Source organism: Filicampus tigris, chromosome 8 (genome assembly GCF_054856515.1).
Source record: "Filicampus tigris isolate MCC_2025a chromosome 8, RoL_Ftig_1.0, whole genome shotgun sequence".
Taxonomy (NCBI): domain Eukaryota; kingdom Metazoa; phylum Chordata; class Actinopteri; order Syngnathiformes; family Syngnathidae; genus Filicampus; species Filicampus tigris.
The window spans coordinates 4,290,877-4,315,446 of NC_141224.1; the positions used below are offsets into that span (position 1 = coordinate 4,290,877).

The following is a 24,570-nucleotide window of genomic DNA, read 5'->3' on the forward strand; positions in this document are numbered from 1 at the left end:
CTAATGACTAGTTCAGTCTTGCGCCCGCCACGCCTTTCACTCGCTCTGCTTCTACTACACCCGAAAAACAGTTGGATGAAAAATAACACAGTTTTGGGTCAAAAATGGACCGATCCAGTAATTGGGTCAATTTGACCCACTTGCTTGTGTTGGCTTTTACAAAACAGTCAAATTTGGGGGGTTGTTTTGTACAAAACTACCCATGTTTGGGGTTGTTCCGATGGTTTGTTCCGAAATTTCTGAATAAGTGTTTTCATGTGCGCCGATCGGATTAATAATCGACATAACCCACCTCTCCCGTTCGGAATAAAATCTTGATCGGAATGGGCTTGATCGGGTCAGAATATTCCGAATGAGGTGTGTACGTGAAGTATTTTTATTCCACTCTGGCTTTTAATCCGAATAAATGTGTCCATGTAAACGTTGCCATTGCTAACTATTCTTTATTCATATCCGAGCTAATGACTTTAGTAGGGTGATCACTTGAGTTATATTCTCTGAAAATCACGTCAAGGGATTTTGTCAAATTGTGAGCACCGAGTATTTGGGTATACTGTATGTAACAGAGTTCATCATGTTCCCCAGGTTTGCTTTCATTGACTCTAAAAAAGTTTATCAACAAAGTTTTTAGGAGAATATGAGCACTCAATCTGAAAAATAGCTTTGCAAAACTCTGACGGGTTTTTTTTGGGGGGGGGTTTTCGCAGCAGACTTGTCAATAGTACGCCTAATCACTGGGCCACCACAGAGTCTATTTTGTTCGCATCTCGTCCAACCTTTGCGCCCTGACGAAGTTGGCCGATCAATGTCGCAAAAGGTCACGACGGCTGACCAGAAGGCAAGCGTCCCGCCCGCCAATGGCGAGGGCCGCCCTTTGAGCACGTGAATAAAGCTGCTCGCCGTGCAATAAAGTTGATTTAGCACTGTGGCGCTACCTGCCCAGCTGACGCTCTTTTGCTTTTTTATGTTGCCTTTTTGATTAATAATGGGCCGAGAGGGATTTATTGTATGTGGTACATTTGCCTCAGCGATTTAATAATGGTGTAGGAGGAACGCAATTAATCAGATGGGGTTGGTCCACATGTGCCCGCTTTGCTAAAAAAGTGTAAAATTAATGACTGTGAATGTGTGTGTTTGTTTGCGAGATGCAGACTAGCGTGTGGTCGCGAGCGGCATTCTTGAGAACAATCTTAAGAAGCGGTCAAACGGAGCTAAGATGCAGTGAAAAACGCACCATTCCCCTTTATGACGATTTGGGATTTTCAGCATAAAAGTCTGTTTTTTTTTATTTATTTATTTTTTGCATGTACACAAAATGCTTTTAAAGACATTCTGCAATAATATTCCTTGTATACAATTTTTTTGGGCTGTGCCTAACACAGCTAAATGATTGTTGGTTCTTTACGTCATTCTGATTAAGATAAAAAACGGATGACAAATTCTTCAAAAACAAAGAAAAATTTAGCAACGGTGTTAACTCTTTCATTGGATCCAACGGACAGACATGGAAGACTGCCAGTGCCTTGACATTTTTTTTTCTTTTTCCACAAAAGGCTTGTTTTCCTCACTGGTCAGAAATGGTTGTTTTTGTTAAAACCAACCCACTGTTCTACTGTTGATTACCAAAAAATGGACAAATCTCGAAACATTTTCTGGTGGATTGAGACTTTACTCTTTTTTGTTTGTGAAGTATTGTCACAAAACTCAGTATTCTTTGGGTCAAGAAACAATCAGTCCAAATGCTTTAAAACAGCTGGCAATATAGAAAACTCAGTTTTGAAAGTTTTTACTGGCATTTTTAATTCTGTTGAATGGTAGCTTTGATTGTTGTTCTTAAGTAGAACCAAAGGCCTTCATTAAGGAAGGTAACTTTTTTTTTTTGCCCAAAATCTGAGAGCGTCCTGTTTGAAGATAACCAAAGATGAGTAAAGGCTGAAAGCAGAATCCACTTTCTTGGACTTAATAAAACAAGTGCAGACATCTTTATAGCATCTTTATATGCAATTGTGGGCTTTGGGAAGCATGCCATGAACACGTTGAAATTAGTCATGCAATTTTTCATGTATTTGTGTTCAGAATTTTCTGTACAATACTGTCCAGAGAAATACCAAATGGCACCAGAACATTTTAAGCCAGGAAGCACATCTCTTCTGCGTAAACAAATACACTGCAGGTTAGCCTCTGGCTAGCGTTATGCTTTTTGATGATACATCAAACTCATTTTGAAAACGCATCCGCTGCACATACGTGAATATCGGTAGCGAATGCGACTTACTGCAGCTTTTCCCAGCCTCTTCAAACTGAGACGGATGTCGCAATCCAGAAACAGAAACGACATTAGTTGCGCTTCTTATAAAATACTTGACTTTAAAAACACTTTTGCCATCGCCGCGTCCCAGCAACTCTGCCACAAGAGCGGAAACACGCACCATCCCTTTCCGTCCCGCCGTGCCTTGGCTCAGGCTCGAACAGGTACGGGCACCTCCCACCCGCTCTAATCATCATGTTCCAGCGAGCCTTGGCACCGTTGAAAAATAATGATGCGCTGTCCTGTTGGCTCATTTATCAGCATGTTTTACAACAGGCGCCGGCTGGAAATAATTAAACTCTGCCATCGCGACAATGAGCCTGCCGCACCACCCCCAACCACCCACTTCCCCACCATGCTTAATAGACACCCAATGAGACACAGGAGGCCTGCCTGGTAATTGTAGCTGCGGCGATGAGAGTGGTTGTGTGTCATCTACCCCCGGTAGAATATCTAATCTGATTTTATCTACTTCATTCAGCTCTGTAGGGTAGCAGGATGAGAACGGCGAGGAGCTAAACGGCAGCGCATTGGATCACAGACAGGAAGTGTAAGCGTGATGCACATCAACTTCGTAAACAAACGCAGTGCAGCTCAGCCTCCGGCGAGCGGCCTTCGTGGCTAATGAGGAGCTTTTGTCAGAATGTCAAACTTGTTGAGTCATCACGTGAATGTGAGTATCAGTGCAGCGTGAGTCGAGTCAGCGTAGCGCTAAAGTCGGGGATACAGGAAGCGGACACCAAGGAGCTAAGGAGGAGCGAGGCTACAAGCCCAGACGGCTCGATAAACAGATAAATACCTTCCACGGTTAATCTGCCCACTTATAAGATTTCCGTTATAATCTAATAACGGCACAAATTGATCTTCTCGGGGGAGGATGAAATCCACGAGCAGTGCGCGATCCATATTGTTAGCGGGAGGCTCCGCGCCTCCCCCTTTTGCCGGCCTCAGGAAACCAGACAAAACGAGTCCGGCGAGTCAGCTCGAGCTCGTCCGTCATCCCGAAAACAATTATCGGCGCTTTTCTCAAGGATATGTCGGCGATTAAGACGCCTGATCGACAATTTGCATTGCCAGCCTCGCGACGTGCGCTACTTTCTTAACCATACCTGCGCCATTTAGTATCACTTACAGCTCTAATGGCGCGATTACCCTTCACCGCCACCACTAATAGTACTCTCAGAAATCCTTTTGACGTTACGACCCTCGCGCGTACCCCCTTCAAACCTCCATTTAGCTCCCAACGTCTGCACTCAGCCCCGTCCCGAGGCCCTCCTGCTTTGGAGTTATCGATCCGGCAACCCCCCCCAAATGCTAGCCTCCAAGTGCCTAACGCCACAATCCTCCCCCCGCACTTATCTGGCTCCGTCTTTAGCCGTGATCTCTCCACCCACCTTAATCCCCCTGATAATCAAATAGGGCCCACGTTGGCCTTTCAGTGCAGCACCAATTAGCCTGCAGGAGTGTGTCTGCGCGAGCTACATGGCGGGTAGCGGGTTAGCTGCAGAGGTGGCGGCAAACACAGTGGTGGTATCCAGGGAGGCTGTAAACATCCATTAGCGGTTAACCGTCCCAACTCATTCTTTTTCCCCCCCAAAGCTCCCTCATTAGCGCAGCCAGCCCTGACAGGTAAACAGCACTAATGGGAATGGACTATCAATAAATGCCTCCTGTGTTAACAGGAATTACAAGCAGTGGGACCAGAGTGAAAAATAAAAAGTAAAGGCTAAAATGTGGATGCCGGGATATGAATAGAGGACGGAGGTATAAAAGAAGCAAGTGTAGTGGAACCTCTAAGGTCAAACATAACGCCGAGATGTTGGTGGACTTTTCAGATTTCAATATTTTCCTTAAAGAGGTAGTCACCCCTAAATATATTTTTTACAGGTATATATTCCATGCAGACCAACTTGTTAAAACAAGGCAATATGATTAATATAAAAATATGAGTCCACCCGGTTTTAGCCATCTCAGGGGGCGGCCATCTTGTGACTTCTGCAGACTGAAAATGACATCACACACCCTCAGGGCTCAGATAACGACCAATCACGACTCACCTGTTTTCTGAAGCTGAGCTATGATTGGTCGTTACCTGAGCCCTGAGCAGTTGTGATGTCATTTTCAATCGGCAGAAATAACAAAACGGCCACCCCCAGGGATGGCAAAAAACGGCTGGATTTTGTTATTTACCTCATATTCCACAAACCCAATATTAATCAGAATGCCGTTTTAAGCATAATTATAAAAATGTTAGAATACTGACATCCAATAAAATTGCTGCAATGGAAGCATAACAAAGGATCCAGACTTTATGAAGGGCGGCATGGCTCAGTGGTAGAGTGGTCGTCTCCCAAGCCAAAGTTTGGGGGTTTGATCCCAATCATTTTAACCACGCCGAAGTGCCCTTGAGCAAGATACTGAACCCCCCCAGTTTCTCCTGATGCTGCGTCATCGGTAGGTAAATGTGGTAACAGTGTGAAGCGCTTTACGTACTCTACAAGTGACAGCCCATTTACTATCTACACTCAACACACAACCGAAGCACCGATTGAAAAGTATATCCCCCGTTTTAAAAAAAAAAAAAAAAATTGAAATCATTATGATTGCACGACCCTCAGCGGCGTTCAACTTAAAAGCTTCCGCAATTGGTGACAGAAGCAGCGGAAACGAACGCATCATCTAATAAAACAAAATCTTTTGAACATCGCTTTGATGCCGGCGTCATCGTCACATTCAATGGCCTCGCTCAGGTGCTGGTAGGGTTGAGTTTGCGTGTGCGTGCGTGGATTAACAGCCGTGTTACCTCCATTGGCGTTAATGCTTCTATTTGCGCTCACATGAAAAGAGTACGGGAACTAGAACTGGGAGGCTAAAAAAAAAAAAAAAAAACAACAACAAAAAAAAAAAAACAGACAGAGGCTAAAGAAAAAGAGGGAGCGGGTGGGGAGATGATAGAGCGATGTTATTTATGTTCGGAGCAGGTTCACTTCGAGTTCACCTTACCATGAGACGTCCCCGGGCGGTGACAACCGACACTAGTGCGGCGGCGTTGTCTGCCAACGTGGGGGTGTTGAGTATCTTCAACCATAAACACCGTGTGTGTGTGTGTGTGTGCGCGCACGATGGGGCGGCGTGCATACAAGGGGCTGAACCGAGGGTCAACCGCCAAGCGGGAACGTCTCGGGGAGGACAAAGGACGCCAGGCTGGGATTCGCAGGAGCGTGCTTCACGGGCCTGTGAGCAAACCTGCCGAGCACTAAATCAGAACCGCATGAAGCCGCTGAAACACACATCACAGCCGCACGCGCGCACTCGCAGGCACACGCACAATTGACTGCTGCTCAGTCACTCACAGCGACAGAGAGCTCATGTAAATGTACAGTAATGTAGGGAGCCTTCCATTTGAACCCTTTCATACTGTTTGTGTCAAATATCACTCATTTTGACAGCAATGAACCCACCCCCAAATGTAACTCAGATTTCCCTATTAAATTTGTCATATCTCAAAAAGGACAGCCGTAAAAATAATGAACATTTTAACGCGTAAATTGGTTGGCCAGGTCTACCAGAATCTCACGGCTCCCGTTCCCAGTTCAGAGCCAGACAACCGCCGGTCTAATTACGCCGGCTGACCTCCCGCAGGTCGCCGGAGTAAAGTCCCCCACCCCCCCACCCCCTGAAAAAGATCGATATTCATTCTTTAAGATCTGTCATCCGCTTTTGACACTATCGACCACGGCTTGCGTCTGCTCGGCCCCCCCCCTTTCTTTTTTTATTCATCTGTTTACCCCCCCACCCCTCCATCCAACCGGCCAACCATACTCCTCATTCTCTACCGAGCCGTCGTATCAGCGTCTGAATACTCTCTGGCTGCTTACCTCCGTAATTTGCCCGGTTACAATCTTACTCGAAGCATTATTGTAACGGTCAGTAAGCAAGACTTACCTTTCGACTTGAGGTGAGGACTCCACAGAAGTCTTTCTAAAAGGCAGTCGCTCCAATGGAACCTGGGAAGAAAATGTTGCTGAACTTGGCTCGGATTCAGTTACATTAGCGCCGACAGATTCGGTTGAAAGGAGAACAGAAATGTAACGTAACGTTGACTTTTTAATTGCTTGTACACAAATAGTTGGGTCTATGGAGTGCCTGCCAACGCATCAGGTGGGAAGAACTCGTCCAATTCTTTTCAGATTTTGACACGGACAGGTTTGTTAGAAACATCCGACATGCAGTTCTGATACCCGACTACCTCGGTAACTTTATCTTCAGGGCTCTCATATCATTAACTATAAAGAAACTATAAAGAAGCCCAACTGTTTTTTTTAAAATAACAGATCAGAAAAAAACAACAACAACAACCCAACAACAATGATCTTGACCTCATTTTAAACATTATTTTGTTTATCTTGCTACCACATTGTTGAGCAAGCATGTGTGCAAGGGATTGACGCATAATCAAAAGCTTTGAAAAACACGTATTCAAAAATTAAATTTGGCCCTTATTTGAAACATGTTTCAATAATGGTCAAAATTGAAATATAGGCTAATCTTCTATTTTGAGTTCATATTTTTATGTCCGAGTACAGAGGAGTAGTGCCTCATCAGTCGTTGTAAATTTTCTGGATAACTAAGTCACAGATCAGCTACAATAATTTGCATAATAACGCCCCCGCATCTTTTTCCTCCCATGACTTGGAAGTTAGGCTGGGCGAAGATCCTCTAATTTCAAGCAGCCGGCAAACTACGCTGTCTGAAACACTATAATGTCAGAGCATAAATTTAAGGAGAGCTGCAGTGGTGTTTTGTTGGACGCACGTTAGCTTTAGCATTAGCTTCCGATAAGCGGCAGATACACAAATGTTTGGCAAAGTCGTGGGGAACGAAAGGTATTTCAGTTTGTTGATGCCACTGCATCTTTGACTTTGAGTGCCCCAACTTGGATTTTCAAGTCACGAGACTTTGCTCGATTCATTTTTTTTTTCTTTGTGTTGCATGGCAAAATTGAAATTGAGTGAACTTGAGACACTGCCATGAGATGGCAGCAGCAAAGTTCACGCCATCCAGCCACCATCAGTTTACCACAAAATGAGTACCTGTGTTTTGTGATCTTATTGTCCATTTATTCAAATGTCAATTTTCTAACCATCTCACGAAGAAAACGAGTACTGAGAGTACTGAGAAGAAGAAGCGGACGATGTCCATTGAACAAAAATCTCGAAATTATGAAAAAACATGAGCGAATTGTGTGTCTCGTCAAAGCAGTACAAGTGTAGTACTTTGACAATATGTACTATACTGAAGCAAGCACAGTCTATAAAGGCTGTAACGCCAGGCGAGGACATTAAAATAATTTGTGGACCAGGAAAAGGTGGACGAGTTGCTGAAAGTGGGGAAAGGGTAGCAAAACAACACGGAAGATCCTCATTGGCGCACTAGAGGCGCATCAATGACTGTGGCCTCATCTTGCCCTCGCCTCGTGTGTTATTTTGGAGATAAGCAGCACGTGGCTAATGAACAAAGAGGGGGCGCTTGTTGAAGGTCAGCCTCTTAATTTAGGGCCCCCCCCCCCGCCCTCCTCCCCCTCCCCTCCAATGGAGCAGGCTCTTCATGGCTAAACACACATCATTGTAATAATGCCAAGGACCCTTCTTGTTTTATCCCACTAGTGCCTGGTGTTCTTTACATCGCCATATATTCCACTTTATCTGAATTATGTTGATTATTTTAGAAAAAAAAAAAAAAGGGGGGATGTTTTTTTTTAAAGGTGCTTGCAGTGTGTGTCCGCCGTCTGCTGATGATAGGGAAATGCGCCGTAACACAATCAGAGATGCAAAGCGAGGTCAACCGGGGGGGGGGGGGGGGGGGGTGGATGCTTCGGGGCGAGCGGGGAGGGGCGGGTCAGCCGAGTGCCAAGGCCGGCCAAGGTCAGGTTCATCTGCATGATTGAGGCGGGGTGGCGCGTCGTCACCCGACCTCTGGATTAGTGTACAAAGTGCGCCTTTCCCAAATTTGAACCAATGATTGACATCTTGCTCATTACGCAAAACAAGCAAGCTGCATTCCTGCTCGTGTTCTTTTGAGGTGAGGACATTCTTTCACCCACAGTCCCCCCCTCCCCCCTCCTCCTCTTCAATCAAGGGGAGGGGGTGTCTCCCTGCTCTCTACTGTCCCCTCCTGGAAGTATTCAATGTGCACACGCTGACAACTGACAACCCAAAACACAGACTAGCACTTGGATTAGGTCTGAAGTTTGACAATATCGGAATCAATCGGAGGACATTTGATACTAAAGAAATATCTTTTGATGCTGGTTGACGGATTTCAATCAAACAAATTCCCTATAAGGAGCCACTGTAAAGTAAAATGAATTAAGATGGGGCAACAAATCATCGTCAGGCGTCGGTTGAAGTCACATTTTAACACTTACTAACCGTCATGTTATTATATAAAATTAGTAGTAAAATTTAATAGTATAAAGATAATAATTCACTAAACAGATTTTCATTTAGGTCCATTCTACACTAAATTGTCCTTAGATATGAATGCGAGTGTGAATAGTTGCTTTTCTACATGTACCCCATGATACTGTTTCTTCTGGGATTTGAACCCACAACCTAATGTGCTGCCAATAAATACATACAGTAAACAATACTAAACCCACTAGTAATAAAAATCAGTAAAATACGAATAATAATACAGTGGCACCTTAATAACAGGCACAACATAATTTGAGTGCAACTGGTAAAAAAAACAAAAAGTCATGCTTTTAATTTGAAGGCCTGACTTTTGACAGGATGTGTTACGATGATGTTGCCCGAGCTTGCCCGAGTGTTGCCCAGCCGACGGGGAGAGTTGTTATTGCCTTGAGTTATGAAAAGCTTGTATTGCGGAATAAGCATTTAGGTCTGTTAAACCTTTTCCACTTCATTAGCCACTTATATTTATTTCACACTGTTTTCTGTATATATTGTAAACCATTATTTATTCTCATTCAAATCCCAAATGTTAAATGTACTGCCTATTCAAAATGTTTATGATACTAATAGTTTTCAGTATTGAAAATAAATTAACCGATTATTTCATGAGATCACTCCCTAAAAAATATTTTCAATCAATTTGATGAAAAAAAAGCAAATAAGGCGATAAATATTACAGCACTCTTGTAACATTAATGCTCAGTGTGTTAGTGTTTGAAAAAAAACCCCCATCTGAATTCCTAAGTGACTTACATCAATCTTAATGACAAAACACGGCCGTTAATCAGCAGGCCGGGATCTGTGAGGGTGCACCATTTGGTGCCGATCCAAAACGGGGGCTCGGCGGGCATTGGCAGAGGTCTTCGCTCTTAGTGCGTGTCAATCTCGCCGCCTTTTCCCCAACAGATTAATTGCTCCCTAATTCTCACGGCTGGTCTTTTTTTTTTTTTTTTTTTTGTCTGTGTGTTCCCGAGCATTTCCTGTTTGTCTGAATGTCCGCTGCCATTATACAGCCAATCCCAGTATAGCAGCTGGCAAGGGGACCCCCACAACTACTCCCCTGACCCCCGCCCCTTCTCTTCCAAACAGAGTCCAACCACTATGAATACTAATGCATAAGCCAGCAGGGACACAGTGTAGGAGAGCGAGGAAAAGGAAGCGAAACTGTGGAGTGTTTGGAAATGTAAGGGTGAGGTGTGTGTGCGTGTTTCCCGTGAGATTTCATCAGCCTCACCTACTAACGCATACACACACGGTGCCCCCGCCCCCCCCCCCCCCCCCCACGAATCGTCCCCTTTGCCCTTTCTTCACACTGAACCATGCAGGCATCATATTTTTGCGAGAGGTCTGCTGAAAACATGGAGGAAGGTAGGTGAGCTGTGGGAGGGGATGTGGGGTTGGGGGGTCCTACATAGCAGAGGGGCCAGATGTCAATCACCTCCTCAGGTGGGCTTGGAAGACATTACTGCAGCCCGCCGACATCAGGGGGAATTAAAAATTACACCAGCAGGGAGCGGGGAGAGCGGCGAGATGGTCCCGGATGATACAAGGTAGATTTTGTAATAGCCGTTACCTGCCACAAATGACTTGAAATAAGTCAATAAATCAGCATGCATCAACAGCGACGCATGGAGGACCCCCGCTCCCCCCCCCCACGCGGCCCTTGCGAAAGTGGGTGGGAGGGCAGCGAGGAGTCGAGTGATGAGAAATCGATGGACAAACTAAAAAATAAATAAATAAAAAACAACCCCCCAAAAATAAGCATTTTAAGAAATACAAGACTGGAGAGGATTTTTTTTTTGAGGGGGGAGAGGGGGGGGGGCGGTGTTGGGGCAGGAGCACAAAAGCGCCCGAGGGTCGGGGGCGAGGGCGGCGGAGGCGCTTCTCGGTCCGCACAATGCCCCGCGGCCTCCCGATAGGCTTGAGTGACCACATCGAGTGTGAGGCGAGTGGCGAGACGCTGGCAAAACCTGATCGTCGAGTCAAGAGGATTACACTTCTACTACTACCTCGATAGACAAATACATACTGTCTGTTTTAGTTTTGGACCCCCCCCCCCCCTCCATCACCCACCATGACCATCACCCTAACCCCCCCCCCCCCGATTCCACGTTGTCCAATCAGTAAAAAGCAGGACCAAAGAATTACTAATAGTCTGCTTTTAATGTTTCAAGTGGTAAACCGGCACCAAGGTAAACAGGTCAATAGTATTGATCTCGATTCCCAGTCATACACACACACACACACACACACAACACAGAAACATGGAATGTATTAGAAGTCTTCTGCCTTGCACTCCAGTTGAGCGCCAGAAGTTGTAGGATTCAGTAGGAAATGATGAAAAAAGTTAGGGCCCGACCGATATGGATTTTTATGTTAACAACAATGAAGACATGAATTACAGGCAGGACATTTGACTGTTTTAAAAGACTTTGTCCTTTGGCATTGGTTTAACTTTATAACAGCCAGAAAAATTGGCAAAAAGATGGCCGATTTTTGGCCGATTTTTTTTTTTCCTGCACAGTACATGTTTTCTGAGTCAAATTGAAAACGGATCATTAAAACCAAGCTAGTTGTGGACTTTTGCACATTATTGTACGTCTTCCCACACTGGCTGAGCTCGTCATTTGAATGCAGATTCCTATTGTCCTACGTTTTTTTTTCTTTTTTTTTTTTTTTCGTCAATACAACTCAGCAGTGCTGGGGGGGGGGAACCAGCGCGGTCAGCAACATTAGGAGGCTAATTAGCATTTTCTTGGTTCCTTCGCTAGGTTGATCTGTTCAAACAAGCCCGGGGGGGCCCGCTGTACTTACTGTAATTAAAGGGAAAGGAAAGGGGAGCGACGATTGCTGGAGAGAACGCACGCATGCAGTAAAGGCTCTCAGGACTGAGACTCATGGGCAGTTAGCGTAGTGGTTAGCGAGGTTGTCATCACTGGACTCTGGTTTTTTTTGGGGGGGGCACAAAATGGCAGAAAAACGGAGTATCCTTCATTCAAGTTGCGTTCCTTTTTCACACCGGAGAGGAAAAACAAAGTGCTGAAGCTGCACTTGCAGGCGCCGGGGCGTTTCCCTTTGGGCAATGCGTAGAAGAAGAAGAAGAAAAGATGTGATACAATGAGACTCATTATAGATTTCCCACGTATTTACTTCTCTTTCCACTAACTGCTGAGGAAGTAGAATAAAAGCGAAATAAGAGCTTTTGCAGGAAAGTTCTTTCGACTTCACCGTTTGATTTCAAATGACAGACAACAGCTCTTGCTGGATCCACGTCGATGATCGCCGAGGCGCGAATGACGCCCAAGCAACAGGATGAGGGAAGAGCACGTATGACAGCGTTCGTTCGAGGCAAATTATAGGCTGTCATTTGCCGTTTGGACGAGCATCGACACCGCGGAACCGATGAGTGACTCGGTTGCAAATGTGATTGACACCAAGTGATCTGGGCGACGTGTTATTATTAATCTTGCCCAAAACTTTTAATTCAATATTTTCTTAGTTGGCAGTAGACTGACCCGGCGATTAGCACGATTTCCTCACAGCTCTTCGGATCGGATCGGAGTTTAAAATCTGGGTTCAGCCCCTTCTGTGTGTCGTTAGAAGTTCTTCACTGCATGTTAATGTGAACGTAAGTGAACTTTCAGTGGATTTGTTCAACATCAAAAAAGCTGTGAGACATTTCTTGTGAATGGTAATATTGTAAAATGGCGTCACGGTGGTGTGGTTAGCACATTGACCTCACAATTCTGAGGGTCAGAGTTCCATTCTCCGTTCAGGCCCTCCTGTGTGGAATCTGCACGTTCTGCCTGTGCTTGTGTTAGCATTTTCGGAGTACTCCGGGTGTTTAGGACACTAGTTTGGGATCAAATCCGTCTGCATGAAAAGCATCAGCTTGTACCACTACAGTATACGACAAGGGAAAATGATCTTTTCTATTAAGTAGCATAAGACATGTCCAAAACAAAATCAGGATCCGATAAAGTCAGAGCAAACAAACCTGTCTTTCAATCGACAAGAAACAAAAAATCTATCATTCATAATCAACACACAATTCGAACATGACCCAAATACAACTGCAATCTGTGATCTACGGACCCCAAAAATGTCTGCAGACGGATGAAAAACTACAAATCCAATTTTTACGATAAAATTAAATTAAAAAAAAAAAAAAATCATCCCAACGCTTTATGAAGTGTGAAAATGTCTAATCGCGATCCACTGCGCATTCAGGGAATCTGTAATGATGAACCACCGATCAGATCCACGGCAGGCATTTGGCAACAAATTATATCTAATGTGAGAAATGGGAAGCACAGAGTGGTGGTGATTAGCACGTCTGCAACACAACAGTTCTCAGTTTCTGGGTTGAGAACTCTCACTCCACATTACCAAAAGACGCATGATGGACTCACTGAAGACTCGAAATTGTCCACAGATGTGACTGGTAGTGTGCTCGTCAATTGACCAGTGCAGGGTGTACCCCACCAACGGCAGCTGGGATCGGCCAAGAAAATGCATGGATGAGAACACTTACTAAATAGCTCATCAAATCAGGTTGTGGATGATACTTTCAGCCTCCAAGATTGCAGCCGTCGATTGGCAGGTGACCAATATTAAGGCCTTGGCGGTACCAGCCTTGAGGAATTTTTGTGCGTGTGTTTTTTTATTTCATATAAAACATTGAGAAACCCAAAGTAAATCTGTCTTGGCACACCAGAGTGCTGAGGATCTTTTCCATTGCAGAGCCAGCCTGACGTGTTCGGCCTTGCAGGTGCTCCGCTGAGCATCGATACCATGTCGCTGTCATGTCACGAGGCCATCTGAGCATCTCATGCGGACGAGCCGGCTGGCGAGCGGGGACGCTGTGAGGAACAAGGGGAGCCAGGCCGGGTGGGGCAGGCTTGGGGGGGGTAGGGGGTGCGCCGGCGGGAGTTACTGCTGTAGCGGACACGCACATGGTGGGCTCGTGTGTATGAGAAGCCGTGACAGGGACACTGGTCGGGCTGTCATCGCGGGCGCTACCGTGCGATGGTGCGGGGCTGACAGGTCAGGGTGGTTTCATGTCGGACAGAACCAGCCAGTCGGGGGACGGAGGAGGGGGGGGGGGCACGCCGGGGTATTAGCTCCCAAAACGTCACAATCGCTGAGCCATGTCGCGTTGTCTTTCTGTGCGGGCCTGACATGTTTTGACCTGGTCTAGCCCACTGGTATTTGGGTGCAATAACCCTTCATTGATACACAAGATGGGACGGAGGTAAACGCCTATTTTAGCCACAGCACCCAAGGGTGGACTGTCTGCATATGGCCGCCGAGAGCCTGAAGGCAATTTGAACTACATGACACTCCTTTTTACCTGGCGCTCGGCGGTGTCCTGCAGGACTCTTTAGATGGTCATCCAGCAGACCCCTGAACGGTTGTCTCTTGCATAAGCGAGGGCCAGTTACCGGACCCCTGACCCGCTTTTCAGAATACATTACGAAGCTAACGAGGACTCCCACGCAAAGCGTCTCATGCCGTTTTGCCCTTGAGCCACTCGCCGGTGAGGCGTTCAGGGCGGGGGGGGGTGGGGGGCAACCGCAACTGCCTTGAACAATGACATTGAGAGGAGAGCTGCACCCCACCCCCCCCTCCCCTCCTCTTGCCCCAAGTCTCGGTGGATTTGGGGTATCCATCCGGCTGCCCGTGCACAAATAAATAATGCAGCGGCCAGCTAATGCGCTGGGCCCTGACGCAGTGGCTGACGTTGCCTGCAGCTACCTTTGGGCTGGAAAATAATTACCATGCAAAAGGAGGTGCTGTTGGTGTTTGGAGCTTGAGGGGGATGTATATAGTGTAATAGCCAAAATGGGGTGCCACAATGAATGCTGCACTCCATGCGTGGACACCCCTCGTTCTCCATCCCTACGGCTGTCACTCTCAGACTCTCTTATTCCCGTAGCCGCTGACTAGCCAGCCGGTGTGGTCCGAGGTGCTATTAGCCACACCGGGTCTGTGCTCGTGGTGTGACACCCTGTCGCCACTTGTCGGGGTAGATAAACAACGTTGCATCATGGCAAACTTGTTAAAATAGTTTGCGGAGAGGCTTACAGATGCCTCTCCCCGAGTTGGACGGTTCAATATTTCTGCATGAGCACCTCGGTTCCCCTTCACCCTCGAGCGTGATCGGTGTTCCGATGAGGCCTTGGCATTGAAATTGGCGTGGCCGGCGCAAACACGAGGAGGGGGTCGGTATGTTGACTAATCCAGTGCAGCCCGAGACGTGCTGATCATGAATAGTGGCTAATCAATGGAGTGCTGTTTACACGGGCCTAACAATGTTTGCCGAGACACATTTAAACAGCCCGGCCGCGCTCAACCGTCAGTCCACCGACGGGCGCAGGTCTGTCATTTATCTCGGGGCCCCAGCTACCGTGGCAAACTCGAGAAAAAAAAAAAAAAAAAAGAACTTGTGACAGAAAATGTGGGATTCTGGTGATATTTCCAGACATATATTTACCACAAATACAGCCAGCACGCTGACATAGTGGTTAATATTTGCCTCCCAGTTCTGAGGATCATAATTCCGATTTGGCTCCAGCCTACTTTTTTCTACAAGGTACTGCGACTTGCTTCCACATTCCTAAAACATACGTTAGGTTGGTTGAAGACTCTAAATTGTCCATAAATTTGAATGCGTGTGCCCTGTGACTGGCTACGGAGCAGACCGGGGTGTACCCTCTCGCCCAAAGTCAGCTGGGATATGCTCACACCTGCGACTCCAATGAGGCCAAGCGCTATCGAAAATTGATGGATGGATGGATAATCATTCCAAATGTACATAGAGGTATGTGACTGCTAATTCTCGAAGCAGAATTCAATGTTTACTGGAAAATGTTTACTGGAAAATCTTTCCAGCTAAAGAAGCAATAAAACTGTGTTTTCAACAAGTCGCTCTACTGGCTGCCAGAAGAAGGATGCTTTCTGGTGTGTTTTTAGGACACTTTGCTGTACAAAAAAAAAAAAAAATCAATGTTTTATTGGTCCCGAACAAAATAAAAAGTCACCAGACAAAGAAGTCTTGGCAGAATTTGGAACAAAAGTATTCGTGTCCTTCACACAACTTCTCCAAGAGTGACACACCCCGTGAAAACCAAGAAAGCCAATAATATATGGACAGTCTGTTCTCACATCTTGACCTCCCATCATCTCATGCCAACTTTCTGAGGACTACGGCGGGGTGAAGCGAGGGGGGGAATGAGTGCCACAGAGACTGCCGGGCATCATGGGATTGCGGCCTGTCGGTCACAGCAGAGAAGTACCCTTTAAATCTCTCCGGAGTGACTCCGTGGAGTATCTTTGCAGCCTCGGCCCACTCACCAAAAAAAAAAAAAAAAGAAAAAAAAAAAACTCCGCCCCTTGGCTGTTGCTTCCATCTCTTCCCCGGTGACCTCCCTTATACATCCCTCTTGAAATCCCCAAAAGTTATACCCCTCCTTATCTTGGTCTAGGGCTTTGCCGTCCCAAAATTCAACACAAGGAAGGGAGGGAAAAGAGCTTAGTTTCACTTTTGCAAACCAAATAAGGTTTAAAATGGTAAGATGTCATGAGAGAGTAAGTCTTAAGCCCTGAGGCAGACACGCAGGGGTGAATACGACCGGCCTTGCTTGAGTGACACTGTCTGCATTTCCTCCATTCAAAAATGTGACAAAAACCCGAGCGGTCCACCTGTGATACGTATGTAGCCATATTTGCCAATCGGATACGGCACGCCACAACACGGGCGGCAGCTATCGGTAGCAGGACCCTGCGACGGCTGGCGTCTGCTACGGGTGGCATCGATCGGAGCTCTGTTGGTGTCAGAAATGGGAGAGGCGAAAAATTCTAAATGTGACTTATCAGCGCTGCTGACTGAATGTATGTGTTGGGGGGGGGGGGGGGGGGGCTTGAAAAGGAGTGAGTATTAAGTGCTGATGTTTAAGAAACAGCTTTGAAGGCACATGTATCACAGCGCTGCTCTCCATCCCGGAGCATTAGACTTGCTGATGGCTTGTTGAAGAAGTGATGAAATGTGTATTCGATGCGTTGTGACTCAAACAGCTGCGTTTTGCTGTCGCACGGCACGGCGGACTTGTTAGCTCATTTCGCACAAGGGGCCCCCACGGCCTCCCGCCCTCCCTCGCGCCAAATGCTAGCTCGCATGCGCCGCGCGGGTCCCATTTAGGAAGCGCGTTGAAGTATATTGCACGTCGCCGCTCTGAGAGAATTAATTGAAAAGAGGGAGGAGACAAGATAGGCTCAAGCCCCGGGCTGCTGAATATGAAGTATGGGGGCTTAGCGAAAAGTCGTGGGGACAAAGATAAAGGAGGGCGACTCAAGTTCCCTTGAAGAAGCCCCCAGACATAGTCTTGGAGCCAAATCACAATCATTTTGCTTAATAAGTGAAATAACCAAGACTGACTTTAAAAACAGGTTGCTACCTTCCTCAAATTTAGTGCAAGGCTGCTTTCTGGAATTCACTTTCCCTAGTCAGAATCGAACAGCGACAACTCCCCCTTGGTTCAGTTCTTGTTGACACAGTAAAGGTTTCGAAGCGTCATCTTTATTTAATGGTCACAAAAATGTAAACAGAAGAGAAGCAAGTGGCTAGCGAATTAAAGCAACAGAAATACAGAACAGATTTCCATTCCTACTGTTGTGACCGTTCAGCCAGAGCCAGAACGCAGTAGTACAGTCATAACTACAGTAAATATTTGCCCGAAAAACGCCAAACAGGTGACCACGATGCATCTATAGTCCATCTCTGACCCACTTCTTAAGTTCATACTGGATGAGTGATGCCCCACACACCTCATCTTTAGACTAACCCAATAACTCCACTGTCTCTTGCACCAAAGACGAGGTATACATTTCACTCCCCCCCCACAAACTAATTGAGTGCTGGGCTTCTGATGGCTCTACGGTGTCGCCGCCGCCGCCGCCCCCCGTTGTAAGACACGTGGCCCACCGGGGTCCCCCGCGGGGTCCGCCGCTCCTCTGAGTAACGACACGTTGAGACATAATCGTCTTTAGAGAGCAGAAGATTCATTTTGACCTCGTCACCCGCCCTCCCCTCAGTCACGAGCCGGCCAAGAAGACCAAGCGAGAGACAGCAGAAAAAAAAGAGAGCCAGAGCGAATTACACCGCGGACCCGTAGGCCAAAAGGAGACAGAGGGCGAGGGTAGTTAGTCGCCGCCTTTGATGCGCCGCTCTCGATTCCGATGGAGAATCATAGAAGACGTGCGGAGAAATCCCTCTCTCCGCGGGGCCGCGAAAAAAAAAAAAAAAAACCCGTCGGCCTCGCAGTCACTCTCACATGCTAATGGGCTGCCATTTGGCTCCTAAATCAACCCAGGGCAGGAGACTGAAGAGAGACAATTATGTAGTTCATCATAGGGAGTCGGTGGAATTATGGTAACGGGGAAACATTAGAAAAAGATGATTTGTCTTTTTTTTTTTTTTTTTTTTTTTTTTTTTTTTCTTACTGTAGACACAAGAGGGGGAAAAAAACTATCACTCCAACTCATCCATGTGGCATAAAGAGGTTCACAGCAGGGAGCACAATGAAAATTATTCTACTGTACCTTCAATCTTCTTTTTTTAAAACCACCTCTCTCTTTTTGTTTCTCTACCTTGCTGATCCACTAACCTAGTTTTAAAAACATCGCAGCCAGCCAGAAAAAGCCAATTTGAGTAGAAATCTACTTCTAGTGAAGATAGTCAGTGAGTGTGCTAGTACCTGTGTATGTAGTATATAAAACAGATTGCAATCAGAACTTAAAGCGGAAGTCAACCCAAACATATTTTTTTAAGGATATGTTCTATGCAGGCTCAATAGTTGAAACAAGGCATTGTGATAAATATTGCGTTTCTGGAATAAGAGTTGAATCCACCTGTTTTTAGCCATCTCCGGGGGCGGCCATTTTGTCACTTCTGTCGACTGAAGATGACATCATGCACCCTCAGGGATCAGATAACGACCAATGGCGGCTCAGCTTTAGAAAACAGGCGAGCTGTGATTGGTTGTTCCTTGAGCCCAGGGAAGTTGTGATGTCATTTTCAGTTAACAGAAGTGACAAACTGGCCGCCCGATGAGATGGCTAAAAGCGGGTGGATTTTGCTACTTAACTCATGTTTCATATTAATCATAATGCCTTTTTTCAACTGGTGGGCCTGCATAGAACATATTCTTGGAAAAAATATGTTTGGGTTGACTTCCACTTTAAATCACTTTTTGGGAGGTTTTACCATGATGATAAAATGGATTTTGCACACGTGTTCTTTATGAGTGGATGCACAAAAATCAATATAGAATCTACTGTATGCTGTGAAAACCACTGGACATTTTGGTGAGAAGATTTTTCTGTGTTCTGGGCTATGTCCAGGTGTTGCACCTGAAAAAAAAAAAAACTCTCCAAAGGGAATTCAATCGATTGCCAGCAAATTTGAACCAGATATAGTAGACGGGTGGGCAATACTAAATTGAGAAAGTTGTGAGCTTTCAGGTCATTGTATTGAGACACACTTTGGAGCGAACATTTTCACAGACACCACCAGTGTGTCCGATTGGCATACAATCGGGTACGCATTTTAATCATGACAAGATGCCTAAAAAAAAAAATTTGGTTTAAAAAAATCGTATGTTGTGAAACTAACAGGAAATGGGGTATTTGGTTTGAAGGTCATGTTTTTTTTCTGGGATTCTAGCCAGGAAATTAACCCTATCGATACCAGCGACACCTTATTGCAAAAGTTTCCTGGCAAAGTTTGATGAGTCGCCATAAAACGGAAAACGCATCACAGGTGTTACGCTATTGTTCACTAAAAACCCGACCGTCAACGCAACCTTGTCGTCCACCCTTTGTGCACGCAACTCATAGCCTTTGTTCTACTGAAATTTCGGAGGAGTCTTCCCTTGCTTGACTTTCTCAGGAGCGACACATTTGCATTTTTAGATGGAAAATGCATGACTTGCAAATTGCTTTGGCCATTGACTTTTGTTTGGCAGGTGTATGATTCTCAGTGAAAAACGCAGACAAAACACAACCCGCTCGTCTATAAACATGCATGTCGGGTCAATTGACTTAATTGATTCTTATCCTGTTATTAATTTCCTCCAGCTCCCTCTATTTGGTCTCCCTCTCTATCCCTGCCTTCTCTCCTGCCTCTACTCGGGCTTCATCAGCAGCCTGTCAATGGGCTTCCCGGGCACGCTCCATCTCTTATCGTCGCAGGGACGCCTCAATCAAAACCCAATCAGTCACTCATACTCGCTATCAGCACCCAATTCTGCAAAGCGTCGACACACATACAAAATGCACACACACGGGAGCAAAGTCATTGTTATCAAGGGAATCTGCTTAATGGGGACGAGGGGGGGGGGGGGGGGGGCGTTATCATATACATACAATTCCATTCATCTGGTCTGACTGGAGAACAACAAAATCAAAGGATTAAGGATGTGATTATCTAATATGAGATTATTTTCATCATCACTTCAGCATGCAATTTTATAACATTTAGTGTCATTTTAGCAGCATTTTAGTCATTATGCTGCGCATTTTTGTATACAAAAATCATTATTAACAGATAATCCAGCTGTAATGTACAGGAAATGTTGAGCTTTGAATGAAAAAGCATTCGGAGATGAGTCTTAAATCATGTTTGTCACATTTTCTTGTAATGCCCGGTGTTTTTTGTGCTTTCTTCATGGAATTGAAGTCAATAAATAAAATCAACAGACAGTTTTCCCATAATTGCAACGCACGGCCATGTTGGAGGTCGCCGCATTGCTTTGTTTCAGTGCTTATTCAGTGTTTCCATCGAGAGTCAACCGCCAACTTGACTGATCAGGTGAACGAAAGCTTTCGTTAAATTCAATGGATTGGAGTACCCCAGCTAGTGATTGTTTTTCTCCAAATTTTCATGTAAACAGAAATATTGATATTAAAGTAAAATTTAAAGACATGAGACTTTTAGTATTGCTAGTTAATCAATGATTATAATTTTTTTAATCTGCCGCGTGCTGCTGTAACCTGCCCTGTTGTAATACTTGAATTTCCCTTCCGGGAATCAATAAAGGATCATGTTATCGTAATTGTAATTGCTTATCTTTGCGGTAGAAGAGTTTTATTTCCATTGTTTAGCTGCGTTGAAATAAACACAAATGAAAAGAAGTCAGGATCGCACTGCTCGCCGAAATGCTCAGTACTGACTTATTAACTGAGCCTATAGTTGCGTGAAGCATGCAAATCTGCAGCAGACAAGTGCACACCCTGCCCCTCCCTCTTGTCCTCCCCCCCTCCCTCCTGACATATACCAGACGTAGCGTCCCTCCCCCCCGGCCGGCAGCCCCACCCAAGTCCGCCGCGCAGCCGTTGGCCGGCACTGGGCGTTCTAGTTTTGTCATCATTAAACCTCTGGTGCGCGCTCTGCGTCGCCTAATGCGCCAACACATAGCCTAGCGTGGAATGGGTTAACGCCATTTAGCGCCCATGTGCGTGCATGCGCGTATGCGTGTGTCCGCGCGGGTCTGTTTGTTCGCTTGTGTGTGTGTCCACAAGGGCCGCGGTCCTGCTCACTCGGTGTGCTTGTGTGTGTGTGTATGTAAAGGAGAAATTTGCCTGTCCTTGCCTAAGTGAATGGCTAGGATTAAGCTGACAGCCCACCTTAGTGATGGCGAAATAATTGGTTGTTCAGCTCTGTCCTTGTCAGAGCGCTGACAGTTCTGCAGATGTCCTGTGCGGTTCTCCAAAGGTTAGGCTCAGCTGGGGCCGCCATTCATTAATCATTCCGCTCTGACAGTGCACCGAGCAGCCTGCAGCTGCCACCCCGTCCCCCTCAATTTCTGTCACCGCAACCACCAATGCTAACCCCCACCACTCCAACAAGCACCCCCCCCCCCACCCGCCCACCGCACCACACCAACACCAGCGTCCTAGGTCTCCCCTCCACTCTCACCCACAAACAAGCTTACGCATAAATTTGCATGAGGCATGTATACAAGCGTAACCCAACTACCACTACCCACCACCCATGGACATGAACCGGACAAGTGGATTGTAAGGTAAGCGTGTAAACAAAACATGCTAAGAGGGAAGTCTAGGGCCGCTAATGATGCAACTCACTTTTCCCGGATGTATGGCGATGAGCTTGTTAATCCCACGCTGTTATGTAAATACATGTACACCTACGTTCCTCCACTAACCAGTATTAACCCTTATGGAGCATTAGGCCTGCAATTCATCACAAGTAACTGCGTGAAGACAGGATGACTGCATAGGAATCCATGTCTCGTTCGCCATTTCCGTTGCCAATTCCAATTGGCGAAACAAAGAAAAAGAACAGAATAAAATGAAAAATTGTATTTATTTTTGATCTAACAAAAACATTGGGAAAAAAATTAGCGGCATACAATACACATGTATATATATACTCATATATACACACACACATATATATATATATATATATATATATATATATATATATATATATATATATATACATATGTGTATATATAAAATTAACCACAACACACTCACTAAAGAGGTTGATTATTAAATGTATTAATGTGCGCAGACTACTGTAGATGTGCTTAGCTAGTTGATCTTAGCTTACTTTCAACAACCAATCAGATGAGGGAAACATGCTGTCATTATGGTGGGTTGACTTCTAGTGGCCAGTGGCTAGCTGGCCCGATGAGGCGAATTGAAAATCTGACTGGTTAAAGATACAGCCCCATCACAAATAGTTGAAGTTACATTGGCCAGCACTACTGATTCGAAAGGCCCTGGACAGATTAGATTGACATGGCAACACAGATGCTGAAATCTGATTGGATAAAAACAATGCAACATTACTGGATGCAGTGTAGCCAAGAAAAACATCACAAAATCTAGCAAATACTATTATGCAATACGTATTCGAATTTAGGTTCTAAATTTAAGTCAGCGCTTGTGTTAAGGCCAGCTTGTTAAAAGCCACAATCAGTCAACCGAGACATATAACTAGGGCTAGCCAAGGCTGTGTGAATACATCAGTGAACCTCACTCCCCCGAAGCCTCAGGCATGCGCTGGCTAGTAGGCTGGCACTCCGGGCTTTTAGCCTAACGGTTAGCATACTTGACTCTCAACCGGTGAGAACGATGCACAATGGTTGAAAGAAGAATAAAAATGACAGTGCCCTAAGTCTACAAGTCCACGTGGTGTTCTGTGTGGACATGAATGGCTTGATTGCAATGCTATCAGACAGACAAGCAGCGGTGAAAGCATATCTTCTCTGTTAGATGCAATGCATGAAGCCAATTATAGCTTCACACTTCACACATTTGTGATTCAAGTTGTATGAATCATTAAATGGCCTTTGTTTACGGTCTGGAGTCTTGTTAGGGTGCTAACAAGCTAACAGCTTTACTAAAGCTCATTACCAAACTTCCAGGTCATGTGAACCGACTAATTACAAATTCAAACTCAATTCAGTCCTGTGGCCTGTTTCTCCATTTTGTATTTTGGATCCAAGCCTAAAATTGAAAAATGGAAAATCTGGCACTTTTTTACGTAGCAGGTATAGAAGTGTGTTTCATTAGATTAAAAAGCAAACCCCAAAAATGTAAACACTAGGGCTGTGTACGAATCGGTGGCGACACAAACACCGAATACGGATTTAAGTCAGAACGTGTCACACCAAAACGACAACACTAACCGGTGCGTAACCTACAGAACTTGTGAAGGTTGCTACAGTATGTACGTGGGCAGTACAGGTCCTGTGTGAACGCAAACTGCGTTCAAATGAGCTTTAAATTCGACTGTTCAGCAGTCAGTCAATAAAGCCTAGCGAATCAGTGACTCAAATCATTTGTTGACTCACTGATGGCCCCCAGCAAGAAAGACAAAGTACGAAAATGCCCAGGTTAGCTTAGCAGCTAGTTATCAGCTGGTACGATGAAAGCAAATGGATTTAAAATTGGTAAGATGACCGTGGGTTGTGCTGTTGGCCAGAGTACAGTACCTTGAGAGATCCTGAGGGTTAAAGTAAGTTCTTTTAAACGAGAAAGGAAATCTTCTCTATAGTTTGACACGGCTGTGTTAGCGTATCGGTATAGTATACTGTATACTCCGATACGTTTTCGAAAAAGTCGGTATGAGGCATGGTAAAGTGCTGAGGACAACATATGGTGTAGATAAAGTGCTTTTATAAGGGCATTTACTATTTACCATTATGATCAAATTGGATTTTTCATTTTTTGGACTTTGACGAGTTTTTCAGGGAAAAACACAATTAGTAACCCATTGGAGTTGATTCGCACACCACCTAACAATCCTCTCCACTTTTTCCATCCCACGTTGTGGACGCTTCGCCGCCTTCTGCGCAAATCTCGCTCTCTCTCTCAGGAGGCCTGTTTCCTTCACAGAAAGAGGGAGGGAAGTCATGGTCAGGAGGAGGAGAGAATGTGAGGTGAGGTGTGCAGAGGTAGAGGTGGCATGAAGGCAGCCGCCGGGCACTTAAGTGGTGTGAAGAGCCCAGATAAATCCTCCATTATGGTCTAACCCGCTCGCTAGCATTGATTAACAGTTAGCTGGAGACAACTGGCCAGCAGGAATGGTAAAACAAAACCCAAAAAAAAAAAGGTGCACTGAACTGTTGGCAGGTTTAAAAGAAAGAGTATCTCACAAAAGTGTGTTCATCCGCATCTTGTCATGGGGCAACGCTGAAGAAATGCTAACATTTTTTACAAGAATTTTGCTTGACTTGAGTTATTCATAAAATG

General features: G+C 45.4%; 1 long non-coding RNA gene across 1 annotated transcript in view; it reads right to left on the reverse strand.

The window, feature by feature from the left end:
• Positions 1-24,570, reverse strand: part of LOC147143109 (uncharacterized) — a 202,933-nt gene that overhangs the window by 78,816 nt on the left and 99,547 nt on the right. The window contains exon 3 of the long non-coding RNA XR_015087931.1: positions 6,254-6,315. This is a non-coding gene — a long non-coding RNA (uncharacterized LOC147143109). The remainder of the gene's footprint in view (positions 1-6,253; positions 6,316-24,570) is intronic.